At 38.7% G+C, this 20,126-nt stretch overlaps 1 protein-coding gene across 4 annotated transcripts in view; it reads right to left on the bottom strand.

The window, feature by feature from the left end:
- dscama (Down syndrome cell adhesion molecule a) overlaps positions 1-20,126 on the bottom strand; it is a 93,449-nt gene that overhangs the window by 72,025 nt on the left and 1,298 nt on the right. The window lies entirely within an intron of this gene.

Genomic DNA, 20,126 nt, shown 5'->3' with positions numbered 1-20,126 from the left:
ATGTTAATCTACACAGTTTGCAGCAGAGGATGTTTCCAAGTCATCTTAACTAATGAAGCGAGTCAATGTAATGTGATGCACTTCCCCTGTAGTAAGTTACTGTGTTGGATAAAAACTGACAATGCAACTCTTTGCTGTAATGGACAACCCACACTGTTGGCTTGAAGCCAGGATATGTATACTGGCTAGATCCCAAGGAAGAGTGGAGGACTTGTTTAATACATCCACTGCCTTTTTAATATTTTTAATATGTTTGTTTTATTTTATTTGAGTTGTGGAGAAAATAAACTAAATAGTCATAATGTGAGATAACTGCAGAACCCTGATTGTAGTACATTTCTATAAATCTTCTGTTGAAAAGACTCTGTCTGTACCATTACAGTCACTTAATGTAGTTAATATTTGTATCTGCCCTCTGCACAATCTTAATTGTCTCTGCACAAGAGGAGATGGTAGGTAAGTACAAACAAGTGATGCCACAATTGCTTCTTTTAAGATGGACAGGTAACTAACTAAACCAAAAAGTTTTCATCAATTAACTAAATTAATAACTTAAAAAAAGTTATATATATATGAGATTTAAAACATTACTATAGCAGCACACAACTATTAGCTATGTAAAGATTTAGTGGAGTCATGGTGTTCTAAGCTAAGAATAATGTCATGTTGCTATCACGCCATGTCTGTGTCTATGTGCAGCTGATAAGAGCGACTGAAACTGCTGTGTTTTTCATCTACCTTGCTGAATTAATGATTTATTTAGACCAAACCAGAGTTGGTGATTGTTGGAGCAGTGGAAAGACTCATTTCTGCTGTGGCTCAGCTAGAGCAGGTCATCCACTAATCAGAAGGTTGGCAGTTCAATCCCCGGCACCCTCTGCTGCATGTCAAAGTGTCCTTGAGCAAAATACTCCCAAATAGCTCCTGATGCTGTGTCATCGGTGTGAGTGTGAGTGTATGAGGCATGTAGGGTTAAAGCTCTAGTCAGAAGACAAGAAATGAGCTATACAAGTACAGTCAGCAGTACTTTTACCATTCGTAACAAACACTGTTTTGGTGAGTTTTATTTTGTGTCTGTCCACTTTGAATGAGATTACGATGATATGCGCAGTAAAATTAGACTCTGGTGGCAAATGACAGCTGTTTCTACAACAGCTGGAAAAGCAACATAAGCATTCAGAGAACGGCATTTTATACACAAAGGTCCAGTTTATCCCAACCAAATTATAAGATAGGAAATGCAAAGGTGAACATAAACAATACTGTACATATTGTGTGTCCAGTTGAAATTACAGTGATCACAAACTGTGCACAGCAGTTGGACGATGGGTAAAAGTTGAAGCATGAATTTCTCTGAAGCGTGCTCTATGGCATGGTGGCCCTGAGAGCTTAACTTACTGTAACTAAAACAACACATCCAAATAGATGACACAAATGAACGAATGCAGCGTAACTTCTAGGCAAAAGAGGTGCAAATAAAGAGAAAAACAATCAAATACACAGCTGCACAGAACAAACTTAAGAAACTGAGAAACACGCTTGAGCATGCTGTTGTTATCACAGTTTATGGCTCATGGCATTACTTACTCCATGACTGACCATGACAGACAGAGGCTATGTTTGCCAGTTTATTAGGTTATCTAGCTAGCTAAAACTAATATAGTCTAATACATATTTAGCTTACCCTCATTTACATAAATGGGACAAAAATAACAGATACAATACAATTCAAAAGCACCACAAACTGCAGTCTCCAAAATGACCATGATGTTGAATATGCACCTCTCTAAAACAGCTTGAACAAAATGTTATGCATGTGTGTTTGTTATACTGTGTGTTGTCAGATTGGTGAAAGTTTGCTAATGCTTTATTTCTTGCAGTGTTGTTATTCTTGTTGTTTTCTTCATTTGCTTGTGTTTTGTCTACTTGCATGTGTTTTCTGAAGTCGCCTCACTGCTGTCTATCATCTTTTCACAAATATATATTAGTTATGGAGTAGCTCAGGAACATTTTGTGCTTTAAAAGATTAAGAAGATTTGATTAGATTTTAACTTTTTAAGGCCATACAAGGATAATGGCAGATATTAAAGTAAAGTAGATGTAGGTCAGATTTATTAAAATCAGTTGCATGTGCAGGTTAAATAAAATTGTTAATTTGCATTCAGTGAACACCAACTGTAAATATTTCAGACATCTCTACTGCATCTCTACAGTCTCTGCTCTCTCTATCGTGGGTTCTCCCCTCCTGTCGCCAGCCTGCCTGCCTGTGCGACAGCTGCCAATCCCCCCTCCCCGGAGACCAAACATTTTAGCGCTTCATAAATTCCTAATGAGCGCGCTCAAATCACCGGCCACTTCCACCCACTGGTCGTTCAACCTGTTACGACAAACAAACACCATGGCGTACACATGTTTCCGCACATTTCTAGCTGCACTCACTTCACACATGCAGTACTCTGAGGGCCAGGCCAGGAGGTGTTGAAAGGCAAACGGTTGTGGTTGTCGACAGTTACAAGGCTGTAGTTTTTTATCCAGGAGGAGGAAAGAAAAGGCAAAAGAGCCATGACACACGTCAGTTACAGGCCAAGCTGAAACATGAACATGAATGAATTCAAAACACTGATGATTTGGGAAGTTAGGCAGAGTCAAACATTGAGGTTTAATTTTCCCAATAAAGGAGTACAGTGAAGACTTCGAAATGTTGCAACTAATGATTATTTTCATTATCAATTAATGTGTCAATAATTTGCTTGATTAATTAATTAGTTGTTTAGTCCATAAAATGATGAAGATGTTTTTACTGTTTCCTAGACTTTTACTATCCTTAAATGTCTTGTTTTGTCCACAACCCAAAGATATTCAGTTTACTGTCATAGACAGAAAATATTCACATTTAAGAGGGAAGGGGTTTGGACAATTTTTCTTAAAAACGACTCAAATCTATTATCAACATATTTTTACTAATTAAATTATTAGTTGACAACTAATCGATTAATCAATTAGATTAATCTATACCTCTAAGAATAAGTCTGCTCATAAGGCAACACACACCTGCTTGTATGAGGTTGTATTTTGTGTGTATTGAGTGACAGTTTGATAGTTAACACGCAGATAAATAACCTTCAGCTTGTATTGTTCTGTCATCACATGACTACTCAAGTTTTCTCTGCATTTGTGAAAATACTTGGGCAGCAGGTAGGGGGCAGGGGGATAGGCAGAAAAAAATGTCTCACTGCCCATAATAATATATGCAGAACTTATCAAGGGTTCATTTATGGCCATGCAATCACACAGCGTAACAGCTTGTCAGTGGTTTTCTCAAGTAGGAAAATCTGCCATCGAGATGATCATAAAAATGCAGCATCTGTTATGAATAGCAGGGAGCTACTGTGACTGTTTGACTGATCAGTAAATGACCATTTTAACAGTTTACTTAATATGGCTCCAAAACAGACATGCTGGTTGTCATTATCTGCACACATTTCTAATGATGATCTATGGTGATATTAGAGTCTTTACTAGAAACGCACACAGACACACACACACACACACACACACACACACACACACACAGACACAGACACAGACACACACACACACACACACACACACACACACACACACACACACACACACACACACACACACACACACACACACACACACACACACACACACACACACACACACACACACACACACACACACAGACACAGACACAGACAAACACACACACACACACACACACACAGAGATGAGTTGTTATTGTGACACCGTTCCATCCATACTGTAAGGCAGTAGTTGTTTGGTACATAAAATGTTGATCATTGTTTCCCAAAGCCCGAGGTGATCAAAAGTCTTGTTTGATCCACAACCCTAATATTAAGTTTATCATAGAGGACTAAAGAAACCAGAAAATATTCACATTTTAAAAGCTGAAATCAGATCATTTTTCTTCTTAAAAGATGATTCAAAATGATTAATAGATTATTACAAAAGTTGCCAATCTAAAAAGGCTATCTTCAACGTTTTGCATGCATTTGAGTTTTTGAGAAAGAAAACATTGCTGGAAAAATCTGGGTGCAGTTTTTATTTATTCAGAGTGCATTATCTGTTCATATCCGATATGTTAGTTTACATCCCTAGCGCAGTATTTTGTATTTGTTTGTATGAGGCAACATTTTACTGTAATCATACATTAGGGACATGTATCTAGACAGCGTGATGGTTTCTGCAGTAGCTGACACTCTCTGAATTAGGACAAACAGCCATCATGCAGCCTCTGGTCTGAGTTTGTTTGAAAGGTGACTGAGCGAAGAAAAGAGGCTCCCTCATAACTGCTTTTGTCTCAATCCGCTTTGCACCAACTCATAAAAAATTGAGACCCCCACCACCTCCACCTCCACCACCCATTTCTGGGTGGCTGATTCCTTAAGATGAGAAAGCCTGATGGACGCAAAACCCTCCCAGATCCCAATAGTTCAGATGGATACAGTGGGAGTGCATTTATTTTTCAGTGCAGTGCCAAGGAAAACAGTGAGGGTGGGGGTTGAGTGGGGAGGCAGGAAAGCTGGAAAGCACTCCAACAGTGACACGCAGGCTGCTATTAACAGAGAAACTGAAAGAGAATGTAAAGAAAAAGAAGGATGAGAAAGATGCAAGGACAGAGGTCAAAGGCATGCCCCGTCTCAGTTGTAACCCACAATTTACTTCAAATGAACGTTTTCTTTTTCCCTTATTCCTTTTCTCTTCATTCTTTTTCTCCACACCTCAAGCTCTGCTTTGTCTGTTTGTGTTCCTTTCTAACCTTCATCTCTCCTTCACGCTCCTCTGACCCTGTCTCTCACATTCTGACTTGCTCCACCTTTACACGGGGATGCAGGTGCAAAAAAAAAAAAACAATGCATGCAAAGGGAGAGAGCCAGAGAGGATGTCTGTGTCTCACACTGCACCCGGCTGCTGGTTTGTATTTATCATCCACTGGACCTTCACAAGTCCCTGCAACTGAAAAGCAGTGCAGCCTAAAATCAAAGTGCTGTAGGAAACAATACACTGTGCTGTGTCCTGCTTAAGGAGTAAACGGGACTGCTGGGTCACAGGAATCCTCCTTTATCACACGTTACCCTACCTGGACAATTTGTCCAATAATACATTCAAATCACTTCAATGGTAGGCACTCTTTGCACTATATTTCCTTTGACTCTTCACTAAGAATGATCTAATAAAGCAGAAATTACATAAACATATTTCTGGGGGATATTATTTGAACATTCAGTTGTAAATTAATAAAGACAAACAAGCCCAATTTATCATAATGCTTGCTTGCAAGCAAAGGAGACAGTAAGTGGGTGGCTGTTGGCTGTCACCAAGTGTGTTTGTGTACAGCACCGTTAAACAATAATCTCATTAACGGCTGTCATAAAATAGTAAGATGTAACACATACAAATGCACATCTCAGAGATATGTAACGGATTGTTTTTGCAGAGGGAAGAGGATCGATTGATAAAACTGGGAACACAGGAGTAAGATCAAAACAAGAGCAGGCTTAATCTTGAAACGGGAGATGAAAGATTTATGTGGACCCTATCGATAGTCGGTCAGCCGTCAGCCTGGTTGGCAGATTAAGGCTGCAGTCTGCAACGCTTTGGTCCACATCTCAAAGGATTTCTGTCTCTGTTGATAGTGCTGGTTTTCTGAATCTTACTTTAAAATGAATTATCTTCTTTAGATGTTGTGACTGCTTATTGAATAGACGTAAAAAGTATGATTGGGTTGTTTCTTTCCTTCCTTTTATTCAAAGTTCCTTCTTGTCTTCTTCTTCCTGTCCCATGCTGCACACTGAAGAGATTTTAGATGAAGCAAGTTGTTGCATCTTTATTTTCTGTATCTAATGCCTTAAATGTAAACTGTACAAATCCTTAAAGTCATTCTATCTCAGTCTTCTTGATATATTATGCTGAACACCAACGCACTCCCATGCCTATCATGCCCACACACACACATGCTCTCACTAACAGCCACCATATGCCCGCCTGTGCCAGAGTCTTAATTGACATCAGTTTTCCATGAGCCAAAACCACAAAAAGGAAAAAGTGATATTGTTCAATTATGAATCCCACACATGTATAATAGATGGACTCTTTTTTTCTGTTTTCTGTCTTAGTAAAGCTCAGAGGAGGGGGATGAAGAGGGCTCCTGTTGGGTTAGTGAGGTGGGTCTCTTCTTGCTGTGTGAAATAATGCTTGGCACAGTCCCAGATGTCAGCACCTATTGGTGGCAGGCCCTGCTGAAGCCTCTAATCGTGGATTGCAGGTGACTCCTAATGCAATCCTCCCATAATGGAGCCTCTGCTACTACGTTTGGAGCTCAAGGGCACCAGACACGCTTCGGTCAAGGAGAGTGCATGCGGGCGTGTCAGAGGGATGTGGGGGGATGAGCGTTAATGTCTAGAAGCCCACGAACATAGTGGCTGACATGGGCTTGGTTGACAGGTGGGACAGTGAGCAGTCAACACAGCCAGTAATATTGTTGGTTTAGTCTGCCAACATGACAGAAAATAGTAATATCTCAAATATGTTGAAATTAAATATTAAGACACTGGTTTGAAAAAAAAGCACCAGTTGCAAAGATCTTCACCGATATTCTCATTCCAAAAGAATAAGCAAACAAGCCATTCATTTCCCCCTTAATGTGTGTTCAGTGAAGCTCCACTCTGACAATGGCCATCAGTGGTTGCTTCCAAATCACCCAGGCAATTTATTTAAGTAAATGTCTGATCAATACAGGTCCCAGTAACACACAACATAAATAGGCCTATGCATTAGCCTGTGCATTAGCCCACTGATGTGTCAGGGGCTTTTTGCTCGGTCTGTGTTTACCTCAACCAAACACCATTAATCAACCTTAGATGAATGTGGTCAGGAGACTCTCATTTTCATGAGTAAATGGAAAAAAAACTCATTGATGCTTCACATTATTTCATAATGTCCTGGTTGACTGCTTGGCTTTCTGCAACAACAGCCTGATATTCACGCTTTCTTCTATGATTTTATCACATTGAATTAGCCATTAGCCACAACATGTCTTTCCTGCCCAAGGCTGCTAATGTATTTAAACATTGCAGTCCAATTGGCTCTCAGCCACAGTGTGGCCCGCACCAGGTCAGAGATCTCCGTGGTGCTACAATGGGCACCCGGGCATCAAGACATTAGGGCAAGTCCACTGGGGCAAACAAGCACTGAGCCACACTGACAGCTCATGGCAGGCAATGCAGGTAATTAAGGCAGAGACCGCCTAGGGAGGGGAGAGTGGGGGGTGGGGGAGTGCAAAAGGGGGAGGGATAGGGAGGGATAGGGTGGAGGACAGGACGGCCACATGATGACAGTGAGTAAGCATCCAAACTCCCCTCCACCCCCACAACCTCCACCCCCTCCTCTTCTGCCCTAGGGCTTTACACAATAAGCGGTAAAGAGAAGTGCTGCGCTGATCTCAGATGCAGATTGGAGAACAGGGTCCCCTCACTCTCCCAAATCACCAGCTCCCATTTTGCCCTCATGAATAATGTTGAGGGCTGTGCTCAGTGCCACGCAGCCGCTATGTAAAACAATGATACCCTCCTCTGATGTCAATTCTCTGGAGGGCGAGACGAGAGTCACTGTGGAGAGGGTTGATGCATATGAACGCTCATTTACATGAGCGCCAATCGTAGAGGAGGGAGTTCCCATGGACTGGGTACTTTGAAGGCATTAATCAGTTACATCACCAAGGTGAAAATTGACAAATGCCGCAAATTGACTGAGACAGAGAGAAATTAAGGAGTGAGATGGCAGAAGGAGTGAAGAGTGAGTATACAAACTCTAGCTGCTGCCACTGAAGCTAATATGCAAAGGCACATCAAGAGAAGGAAGAGTAAGAAAAAAAACAACCATATGAGACATTCATAATGCTCCATTACCCTTCCTAAGTGACACAGCATTGAAATGACAGGATGTATCCAATGTAGCAACTCCTAATATAATTCCACATGAATATCAAAGTGTGAATCAGAGCTTGATGTCTGGTTACATTCCAGAGCTCTGGAGCCACAGAACTTAGCTCACATACTGTATTACAAAGCCAATTTAACCCCATAAACCTATACAGTATTCACGTATACCCCTGTGTTCTCTTCAAGCAAGTTTAAAAGCCATGCTAGCAGAGAGGCTCTATGGATGGCAATGTCCGTCTGTCAGTTGGGCAGTTCATCACTTTTGTCTAGACTGAAACATCCATCTATCTATTATTGGATGGCTTGCCATGAAATTTAGTCCATTCGTGGTACCCAAAGGATGAAGTCTACTGACTTTGGTGATACACATTTTAACTAGTGCCATCAGCAGGTCAACAGGTTTACACTTATCTAGTAAAATATCTCAACATCTACTAGGATGGCCATGAAGTTTGGTATAGACATCAATGTCCTTTTCAGGATAAATTGTAATCACTTTAATGATTCGCCATTATTCAGTTCAATTTGAATTTGTTCAGTTTGTTGGTTCATTACCAAATACCTAAAAAAACTACTGACATTCCTATCAGCCTCAACTGTACGTAGCATTTAGTGCTAATTACAAAATGGCAGAATGCTAGCACGCTACGCTGTGATGGCAGACAGCGATAGCATTTTACCAGCTAAACTTTAGCATGTTATCATTGTTGTTATGCGCATGCTAGCATGTCAATGTTAGCATTTAGCTTAAAGCACTTCTATGCCAAAGTACAGCCTCACCGAGCTGCTGGCTGTAGATCCTTTGTCTCGTTTTAGAACACTGCTTTTGTGATTATTAAGTCTACAAAGGAACAGTGTGACATTTTGAGTAATACACACTTTGCTTTCTGGTTGGTAGTTAGATGAGATTGATACCACTTTCCAGTCTGTACAGTAAATATTACCGTTAGTTCTTGTCTTGTCATTCAACAGACTGCTTGAGCATATTTTTAGTGAAAGGATTTTAAGTTTAGTTAAGTGCAGTGCTTGACTCAAATTTCTATGTTATATATCCCAGCACAATATACACTGTGCATGCTTTTAGAGAATGGAAGAGAGGCATTATTTCTATTTCAGTAAAATTCCTCCCACCTCTGCTTGCTATACTGTCAAGTGCAACTCTGACTGAGCTGATAGACAGAGAGAGGGAGAGAGGAGGTGGATCTCAGGTGAGCTGAGAGGGAGGACATTAAACCCAGCAGGAAGGGATGAACGAGGAGATTAGCTGAAGGAGGAAGGCTGGCAGCTTGGAGATCATCAACATATTAAACTACAGTACAGCACAGGAGCCTATAGCCAACATATACATATCAAATGCATCTGAATAAAATGATTACAATATTAGATACAAATCTGAGCAGATTTTTACATTATTTCTCCTGAGAGTTCAAACACTGCAGCTATCTAATGAGAGCTAATGAATTCTGCATTAGAGGGTAGTCTTGGTCATTAAAATACCTGCTTCATCAAAGCTTTCTTCTAATGTTCACTTGTATGAAAAACTATGGAATGCTCTTAATAACTAGGCTTTTTTTTTATTTAAATAGTTTTTTTTAATAAATAACTTTGACTTGGTTTGACATATGACTGAAGGCAAGTGGTGACTAAACATGTTGACATAAATGACTGAGACCTGAAATGCAAAATGAGAAAACCACAGGCCAAAAATATGACTGTCTGTCTACCATTATTTGATTTGACTTGTTTTAAAATGAAAAGTATCCATTTTACACACAGACTCAGACAGATAAAACATTTTGGTGGGTGAACTGTGAAACTTGTAGAGCTGCATCTAATGATTTCCAAAACCAAGAGGAAGCAATGCTCTCACTCATATTTCTGTCCGATCAGCGCAGCTGCACCATTAGGCCTGCCAAATACGCTGTGCAAGGCACCACTCCACAAACACTTGTGTGTGGGATATGAAAACTGTTTATAAAACAAACATACATCAGCCTACTTGGGCCTTGTTTGAGATTATGAACCAGTAATCCACACTGGGGAAGCACAGACATTCTGTATTGGATGAAAATGTGCGTTTAGAATATACCCTCAAAACATGCAAAAGAGAAGAAGGTGGGTGACTAAATTCTGGAAAAATTGCAAGAAAGAGACATTATTCTCACAAAGGAAATGCCTTTATCATTTCTAGCAGTTTTGTGGATTTTGCATTTCTACCTAAAGCATGTGGTATTTATGCAAACATTTATTACACATTTTGGATGACTCATGAAAGAGTGTTACTCTTAATTGTTGTATACATTACTTACATTGATTTATAGGCCTTGTAGAGATGAACATAGAATACATTTGCTTACATCGTAATAACTGTGGTGTTTAATATGCAATGTATTAGCAAGTAATTACAAATCTCATACAATTTAACAGTACAGTGGATCAACAGAATATGATATTGCCTGAATCACCTATCACATTAAAAGCTCAGAGGTTTTTGAATGCCTTTCCTTCTTTAGCTCTGTAATAAGCTACAACTGGAAGGAATTTTGCTTCATTGCCATATTGTGTTGAATCATCTCGGGGTGGTGAAAACAAAAGTCATTTGCAGGAGAGAAACAAAGAGGCAAAATAAGCTGGCAGTTGACAGTGGAGGGCAAATCAAAGTCCTGGGGTTAAATGGGATTGTGGGTCAGATGACTAGACATCGTTGCCTTTCCGCTCACAGCCATCCTCTTGTGCCTCAGAAAAATACCAACCCCCCCCCCCCTCCTCCCCCTCAACAGCCCTCCATTTGCCTCAAAGGCGAGAGCATTTCATCTTCAGTAACCCCACTGCTATGCTGCTATGCAAACACATAGTGAGCCAATCTATTACATATGTGGATTTTTAGAAATCTTTTTTGCATCAAACATTACTTTAACTATTAAATTTACCTTCAATCAAGAAGCATGACAAGGCTGCAATTGCAGAACAGTCATACTAAAAATACACCTTGTGATGCCAGAGTGGCACTGAATCCTATAGAGGGCATATAATATAGGGCCCTCATTATTTAGTCCTACAGGAGCCTGTCTATACAGCACTATTATAAATCACCCTGATGGATACACAGTCAATTGAGAGTAACAGAGACAGGCAATGGCTGAGAAAATGGCAGCGATCTGCATTAGAGCTGCACTCAATCTGCACACTGAGGAGAGTGATCCTTTATTAATCATCATGTTTCCTGTGATTACTAGACCACAGTACATCAAAAACAGTGTTTCATTCATGTTCATAACTACCTCCCAATGTAGCCTTACATACATATCTCCCTGTCCTATACCTGGATTGTGTGTATCAGACAGCCCGCCTGGTGACAAGGGGCTCTGCAAACACTGCTAGGCAGCAAAATACATATCAACGCATTCAGAGCGTTTAGTGCCTGGGATTAATCAAATTATAATTTAATCATCTGATCAAACAGCAATTAGCATAATCACTTCTGGGGACGGCCTGATAGAGTGGAGACTGGAGCGGAATGGAGCTGGGGGCTAGCAACACTTTAATGAAACATTTGCCAGAATGTTTGAAAATGTTACACATTTCGGGCTACAGGAACAGAGCTGGATTTTGAATGCTAATCAGTATGGTTCAGTTATGCCTAATGAATACGTCCAGTAGGCAGCCACAGGGGGAAACATTTTCAGTGAGGGCCTGATTTTATAATTTCTTGCTGGTAATTGTCTTAACGTTAAGTTTTTCTTCACAAAAAAGAAATTAACTTGCATTGTTCCAATGTTTATTTTCTATTATTACTTATTTTCTATTTTAATTTGTACTTAATTCTCTCTCTATTCCATTTGGATAGGTCAACCTCTTTCATAGCACCATATTAAGAGTATTTCAACACGTGTTGTTACTGTAGCAGTCCCCGGTCACGTCCACCAATTTTGTCACAAAGATTGCAGCACAGGGACCTGACCACCTTGAGAGTCTCAGGTTCAAAATGTACTGTGCTTTCATTAAATACATTGTACATATCTTTACTGAAGCCATTTCCCTTGTTTACTATCCACAGAATTTAAAGTTTGTTTTAAATAAAATCATTTCATAGTCTAATTTATCAGTTTACCAGCCTTTCTGGCCACTCACAAAGGGGAGTTTGAGGGTAAGTCTAATTGGATATCCACATTTAGTATCTAACTAATCACATTTGATGTAGTCTAGGAATTTATCAAGGTCAGTGTATTATGAACAGGGAATACAGAGTAATATGTGTGTTGCTATTGTAGTGTCTGACAATATTGGTGTTGATAACTTGCTTTATGTTTGTGGTTGAGATACACATATTAAGTTATAAACAATATGAATTATATATATCAGAAGCAATTTACAAAATACAAAATATCACTGACCTGAATTTTGTGTTATAAGAGTCCCTTGAAGACTACTGTTATTGTTTTACTTTTTACCGGTTTGATCTCTAACGAATTAAAGAAAATAAATGGTGTATAGTTATTGTTGCAGTGTTAGACACCCTTTAACTTACTACATCTCAGAGGGATGTCAATTATACAGAGGTGTAGGAAATGTTATTGAAAAAGGTCAACATTTTTACAGGGCCCCCTGTTAAAGGCTATAGCGTTTGGACCTCAGAATTTGGGTCTTAGAGGAGACACTAAGTGATACCACACCATAGAGTATAAAGGAGATTATGAGAAACACTGCAATGTGAGATATTGTTGGGCTTCAAATGTTTGTACTTGGGTGTACTTGAATGTAATGAAAAGGGATGGGGTCTCTGTCAGTACTTTACCCACTTCCCTTTCTTTGTCTCAGAGATATACATAAATAGTAATCAACTGGGTACAGATTAGGACGACCTCTCTGTGCAGACCGGTATCTATATCTGGAAAGGACAAGTAGAAACCCCAAAAGGCTAAGTCTCTGTAGGGTTGTGTTGGGTTGCAGGTTGTTTGGCAACAATTCCATCACCCCAGCGACCAACCTTTGCTCCTAAGAATAACATTCATAAAGCAACCACAGGAGTTCGGTCTAGACCTGCTCTATTTGAAAAGTGTCCTGAGATAACTTCTGTTATGAATTGGCGCTATACAAATAAAATTGAATTGAATTGAACTAGTTTGCACTAGGAAAGCACATTTGGGGGACATTACAATGCTACCTTATCAACAAGTGAGCCAAAATATTTACACTGAACATCTTTCTGTTCAGTGTATCTAAAGAATATTAGGGTTTAGGCAACTAAAATGATTTGGTAAGAAAAAAGTGCAGTGTGGTTAAATATTTAAATGTCAATGCTGACTTCCAGATGAACACAAACCCTGATCTCTGGAGTAAGGTCAGGCACTGTGCTTGTCTGTTTCGTGGTTTATGAACTCATAAATGAAGGACATCTATCTTCTGACTAAATGCTCCCAGCAAACATAAATTATTATTGCAAACTGGTTCTATTTGAACATAATCCATAATGTGCTACTTTACAGAAAGCCAGCTGATTCTTCTCCCTACATTTTTTGCCTTCATACTAGACAACAGCAGCTGAGTAGATTTACTTCTATCTAGATAAACTTCTATTAACATAGCAAAGCTCTAAGCTCTATATTGTGATTGCATTTATCATGATCTCAGAAGGGGCTATGACCACAGTAGGGAAAATACGTAAAAGGTTCTATGATGATAAAAGCTATTCAACAGATAGTACATGTTTACATTATGTGCTGGGGTCAGTCTAAATGACTGCTACATCTCAGAGGTTCCTCTGCTATTGTTACAGTGGGTCAAATTAGCTGACCTAGAGCCGCCACCTACCTAAAAAATCGTCATTGTATGGGTCTCAAAAGAAATCTGTTTCTCCAAATGAAAAATATAATATAAATAATAGACAATGACTGAGCAATGGTCCAGGCCTTTACTCAACTAGCCTGAGCTCAACTTAGCTTACGTCTTGCTGTACCTGCGTGGCCGCAGCATTAACCCACTGCCCTCTTTTATAATGAAAGCCTACAGACACAAACAACACAACTAATTGCCATCTTAAGTCATCGCCCAGTTAACAGATGCCAAAAACTATGCTCCATTGTTTTTACATAGTTTAGTCTTATTGCACTATTAAACATTCGTGCAATGACATTTTGCAAAAGCACTGGAAATACATGTCACATAAAATGTCAAAGGAATTATAGCAATAACATATCGCACTAAATTGTAGAGATGTATCAGCCAATTACTGCCTCATTCAAATAGAAAAGTCAAAATGTGCTTCCTTGCTTTGGAAGCAAATTCAGTTAGAGTTGATGAGTTATTAACAAATTAAAGACATCCATGTGACGCGGCAGATGTATATGAATGCCAGATTTTGGTAAGCCTGTATAACAATGTTCGTTTTATCTATAAAACATTCTTATAAACAAGAATCTATAAAACAAGCTTGGAAGTCTCTTAATAGCCGTTGTAGTATCTGGCTTTCTAATGACTGCAGAGTGTTTTTGTACCCCATTTGCCTTGACCTTATTAAATTCAACTTCATATTTTTCTGACATTTAATAAATCATCACATTGTTCTCATGTCAGTTGCATCATGGAGTGTCACCAGCAGAAGCAGCAAAAAGCATCGTTTTAACATTGTTTAATCGTACAAGTACAAATGGCTAAAGCAACTTCTATCACCTATACTAGTATAAGTAGATTGTGGCACTCAACATGTACAAAACGAGTTATATACAACAAGCCTCCTGTTGGGTATATAATATATATAGGATTGTTGAGTCTTAATCTGTGTCCAACCATATAGGTGTCTGATGTATTGGAAAGTGCCCAAAATAGCTGTGTTTCTGTATGGGAAACCAGGCTGATTTGATATGATTCTTTGAGCTTTAGATACCACATAACACAAGCTGACTCTGTGTCCCTCTTCCCCCTCTCTTTCTCCCCTCTTTCTGCCTCACTACACACTATCATCTCCTTAAGCATTCTGGCCTGGGTTAAATGAAACCTTTAACAGTTCAATGTGCATCCATTAACATATGCTTGAGTCTACCCTCATCTGAACAGCCGAGCTAAGGCGCAAACACACAGTGGAACAACACAAAAATCTTGACCCGATGGCACTGGCAAATCCTGGTGTGATTAGTGAGTCCATGAAAACAGCATGTCACTAATACCTTCTAATATTAAGCCTAATGCAAAACCAAACAGCATAAAAAATCTTCCTAAACCAGACTTATACACCTTTAAGTGCCTGAAAATATAAAGTCAATAAAGAATATAAGCTCTGGCCTAAATTCAAACAATCAAACAATCAAGTCTGTGTTAGAAATATTTTTTGAAACCAAAAAATAATTTAAAACTTTGAACTTCAGAACTTTTGAAGTTTTATTTTTCCAGTCTTGTAAGGCTAAAAGTGCTACATACAATCTGAAACACAGTACCATGTATATGATGAATTTCAGGTTTTAAAGTTCTGTTATCATTACTAAACAGTATTATAGTAAAGAAATAATTGCCTAAAAAACATCAAGACATAACTACTACTTATTTAAAAAGAATAAGCACAGCATTTCCAGTGGCCTACATTGTGTTGACTGCTGTGCTGATATTAATGTGTGTCTGAAGAGCTGAGCTCAGTAGTTGTTTGCTGATGTGTGTTTCTGTGCCTCTGTCAACCCGTCCTGGCTCTATGTGAAGTGACAGATGTATACCAAAAGACACCAGTCTGTACAGACCTAGTTTCCCACTGGCCTTAATGTGACCTCTAAGCTACGTTGTTTTGACTGGGGATAATTGGTCATAACAATAAAATAGTAACAAACGTACAACATCAAATGGTCAAGCTTTTCTCAAAGACTGGACAAAATGTTCCACTTTTAGTACTAAAAATGACCCAAATAAATTCTGTGGCTAGAAATGCAATGCTGTATCTTTATCAGACAAAATAGGCTCTTAGAAATTATAATTATATTGTGTATCAGAGGTGTTCAATATTTTTTAGGCCAGGGACCCCTTAGCTGATAAAAAGATAGAGCGGGGACCTCTTACTACATATACCGTATAGAATTGTGTTGCATATTAAACTGGGCCTACAATAACATGCAGGGTGGCCTATAGTGCCATAAACATACCTTGTTATTATGCATGCAATAATAAACTATTAAAATCATATTTATTGACAGATATTCATCTTTTCATATTATACACACATGTGGAATTTATCTTTATAAATAATGTTATAATAATATATATATATAATGTTGGATTTATGTTAATGTGTATTTTGAGAAACATAAAACATTATCAAACAATAATTTGGCACCCTTACTGAGGACCCTAGGGGGTTGCGGAGTCCCTCTTAAAGACCCAGGCTGTACACAACTTATTTGTTTGGTCAAATACGTATTGAGGGAAACAAAATCGCTACCTGGATTATGTTCACTGGCAACATTTATGTTTAGTGAATAAAGTGCTACGTTTTGGTACCCAACGTAAGTGGCAGGGATAGTGGACTGTGGCTGAACAAAGTGGATTTAGACACTAGGGGAAGTGATTCAGGATGAGTTTGCATCCTGAATTAGGTCTAGGCAATAAAGGCACTTTGGTTAAGGTTAGGGAAAGCTTTTGGTTCAATTTTAATAAATTACATTTGGCCTGCCTGCCATGCTTTAAGTCCACCATCTTTTCCTAACCTTGACCAAGTGCTTACACATAACCATAAAACATGTTAATCATGCTTTAGTTGCTACAAGCACATATTGTATTGAGTGTGCAAAGGCTTATAGGAAAACAAATGAAATACCTCGTCAGTGAAGGTTGTGCAGATACATTCAGTATGCACATTCTGCAACTTGGCAGATACTTTCATTAGAAACCTTTCCTCACTATAATGATAAAAAAATGATTGGAAGCATATTAATGTACTTTACATACCCATGTCATGAAACTATCAGAAGTGATAAAACGATAGATTTTGCCCTTACAATGACCCAATAAACTACAGACACACAATAACATCAGTCATTTGCTGTTTATTGTCAATTCATAGTTATATTTGAACGATATGTGTGATATGCTGATTGCAAACACCCCTCTTTGAATGATGATAATCTCAGTCCTCACAAGGGTTAATATCATGCCTTGGTTACTCCTGATCAAAATGAACAGTCAATTATGACAATACTGAGATGCATAGGCAGTTTGTATCTTTAATCCTCCAAACTCATTGCTTGGCATTAAGGTGCTAGAAGACTGTTTTCTGTGTTCGATCGGTTGCTATGATGATCTGAACCAGGGAAATAATTTAGAAAGAAACTAAATTCGGCTCCTACATCAATCATGTTTGAAGTGTGATTTAAGTCATACTAAAAATGCTTATGTTTTAATAAGTGAAGGTTCCTTTTCTCCATCAGCCTAAACTACAAGCTAAAAATACACATGCACACAGTGATACCAAGAGCCAATTGAGAAGCTTTGCTGTATATTTACACAGCTTATTAGTGTCCAATTGAGCATGTGTCAGATTTCCCCCCCTGGCGTAGCTGAGCAAAAACAACATTATGCCATTTCCCCGATTTTATCTCTTCATAACTGGAATATGTTGTTCCCATTCCATTTAGGTTTTAATAGACACTTGTGCAAGAGCACTTTAAAAGCTCAAGCACCACCGAAGTGAACTCTACAGCAGATTTTACACTCTACAGCGGTGGATTGTTTATATCTACTGTAGATGAGCGTGCAAATGTGTTCTCAAATTGGCAAATGGTAAAATGGAGTTTGTACAGTTGATACTATTCATAAGTGACCACTGTAAAGCTGCAGTTGTAATCTTCTAGAGATATATTCTACTAACAGGAAACACAAATATCAATATCTACACAAGCAACCATGAAAGGATAACCTAAACCGACAAAAATCAATTTAAATATTTAAGCAATCAAGCATTTAAATCAGATCAAGTGTTGAAATGAAATGTGACTCCCATAACTATTATCAGGAAAGACTGACAGGCTGCAATCTATCAGGGAGCATTGCCAGGGTCACCTGTACAGAGTGCAGTGTTGCTAAAGCCCAAAGCCCACACTGCAGCAACACTCATTACCCAGGTCTCCATAGAGACAACCTCAGCCTGCTCTGGACCAGAGCCCTAAAAGCCTTTATTTCAGGAAGCTACATATCTCTCTCTGTCCAGAAGAGGTGCAAAATGCACGATTCTCATGGAAGCGGCTCATTAAGAATAATCTTTGCAGGTCTGTTCAGGGAAAACAAATGTGCAGCATAAAGAATACCACCTAAGAGCAACAATCACAGCCCTTTTATTTTGCCTATGGTCAATTTAGCATGGTACAGAAAGAACCAAAATACAAAGAAAGGATTGTCATAATACACTCGAGTAATTCTAATTTCTGCCACAAAAACAACGTTTGAATCTCTGAATCAATAGAAAAGGTCAGTGTCATGTGAACCGAGTCTGTCGATATGAATGGCACTGCATCAGCAAGCGACCACAAATGTAGCATTCATCACAATTACAAGTGCTGTTGCTGCCATTCAAAGTTTCCATGTAGATGTCTCAGCAGCCATTTTGCAACGCTGTTGCCTGGACCAAAGAGACTGAAAAAGCCATTCAAAACCAAAGCAATATATTGTGCTCAGCAAACAGAGATTTAAGCACAGCATTGAGTGAAATCTGAAATGGACATGGAATCAGTATTTTCTGTTTCTTGAAATTGTCTTGCCTCAGGAACAGAAAGGAGTCTTTGCTATACCACCATCACTGCTTTTACTCTATTCTCTCCTATAAATAACCACTGCCTTCATTGAACCCTTCAGCATGGCCACAAAATGGTTTTCCTGTCATCTTTGCTTGACGCATCGCCCTCTACTCTCAGTTAACATTGTGTCCACTTTTGATTTTTTTTAACCCCTTTCCCTCCGTCTACCTTTCAAAAGATCTTCTAAATACCCCAATTTTCTTTCGAGCTGATTTCTGCCCCCCAACAAACGCACATCCCACCCCCTACCCCACAGCCCCTTGTCCTCCTCATAGCCCCCCCCTTCTTCACACACCCTTCTTGTATTCGCTGTAAAAATCAGTCACCTTTAGTCCAAAATCAAACACAATTGGCACTTATTAAACCTATCTTTTGAGGAATTCACTGAGAACAAAATAGGATCTGGATGCATTTTGCAAGACGTGCACTTGGGCAAGGGTGATAAGGGCTTGTCTCTTTTTTTCCCAATCCAAAATGACTCCATGTCTGTGCTTCTAATATGGCGGGTGCAATGCCAGAAAAAAAGAACAGCCAACCTATTTAATCCTTTTTCTGGAAGACACTCGATAGATCCAACAGACAGCATATGAACATGAATTCATATGTGCAAGTTATGTAATTTAATACTTAAAATAATAAAACATTTACTTATATTATAACATGCAAGTAAATATACTACATTTTTTATCAACACACGTTTTGGTTTAGGAGGGATTTATGAATTAAAAAAATATATTTAAATGTCTATATAAGAAATTATTTTAGTTTCATTAAGTGAATAATTGTTCTGTTTGAATGAAATGTTCAGGCAGGTTTAAGATTTAAAAAAAACAAATGGTGAATACACCAGGTAAACATGTAAATGTGTTGCAACAAAATTATTTCATAAAAGACCATTTTTCATAAGTTATCTGTGTGAAAAAGTGATTGAACACTGTTAATATGCACATTAAGCATCTAAAAATGATGTAGGAAAATGCACTCAGACTGAGGCCCAATGCAGTTTGATGAATGACAATAAATAATCGGTAATGGTACAAACTGAGAATGAAAGAACATATTTGTGATAATTTATTTTAGGCCTAGAATTTCCTAAAAATTCATTGTACTAAAACAAAAAACTAAAACATAAAAAATGCCTTGTTCCTCATGCAGTACAAGCTGCACCTATCACTCAACCTACATTTCTCCCCCTCTCTCCCTCTCTGTCTCTCCACCTCTTTCTATTTGACAAAAAGGGTCATCTTAAATGTTGACAATCCATGAGTGGTTAAATGTTCCTACACATAAACTCCATTATGGTTAATGTGGATGTTACTATCAAACCTCCTACAAATCCCACTGCCTGTGTCAGGACATAGCAACAGCCTGTTCT

Source organism: Dicentrarchus labrax, unplaced genomic scaffold, assembly GCF_905237075.1.
Source record: "Dicentrarchus labrax unplaced genomic scaffold, dlabrax2021, whole genome shotgun sequence".
Classification (NCBI taxonomy): Eukaryota; Metazoa; Chordata; class Actinopteri; family Moronidae; genus Dicentrarchus; species Dicentrarchus labrax.
The sequence above is the reverse complement of the archived record's forward strand: the minus strand, read 5'-3'. Positions and strand labels throughout refer to the sequence as shown.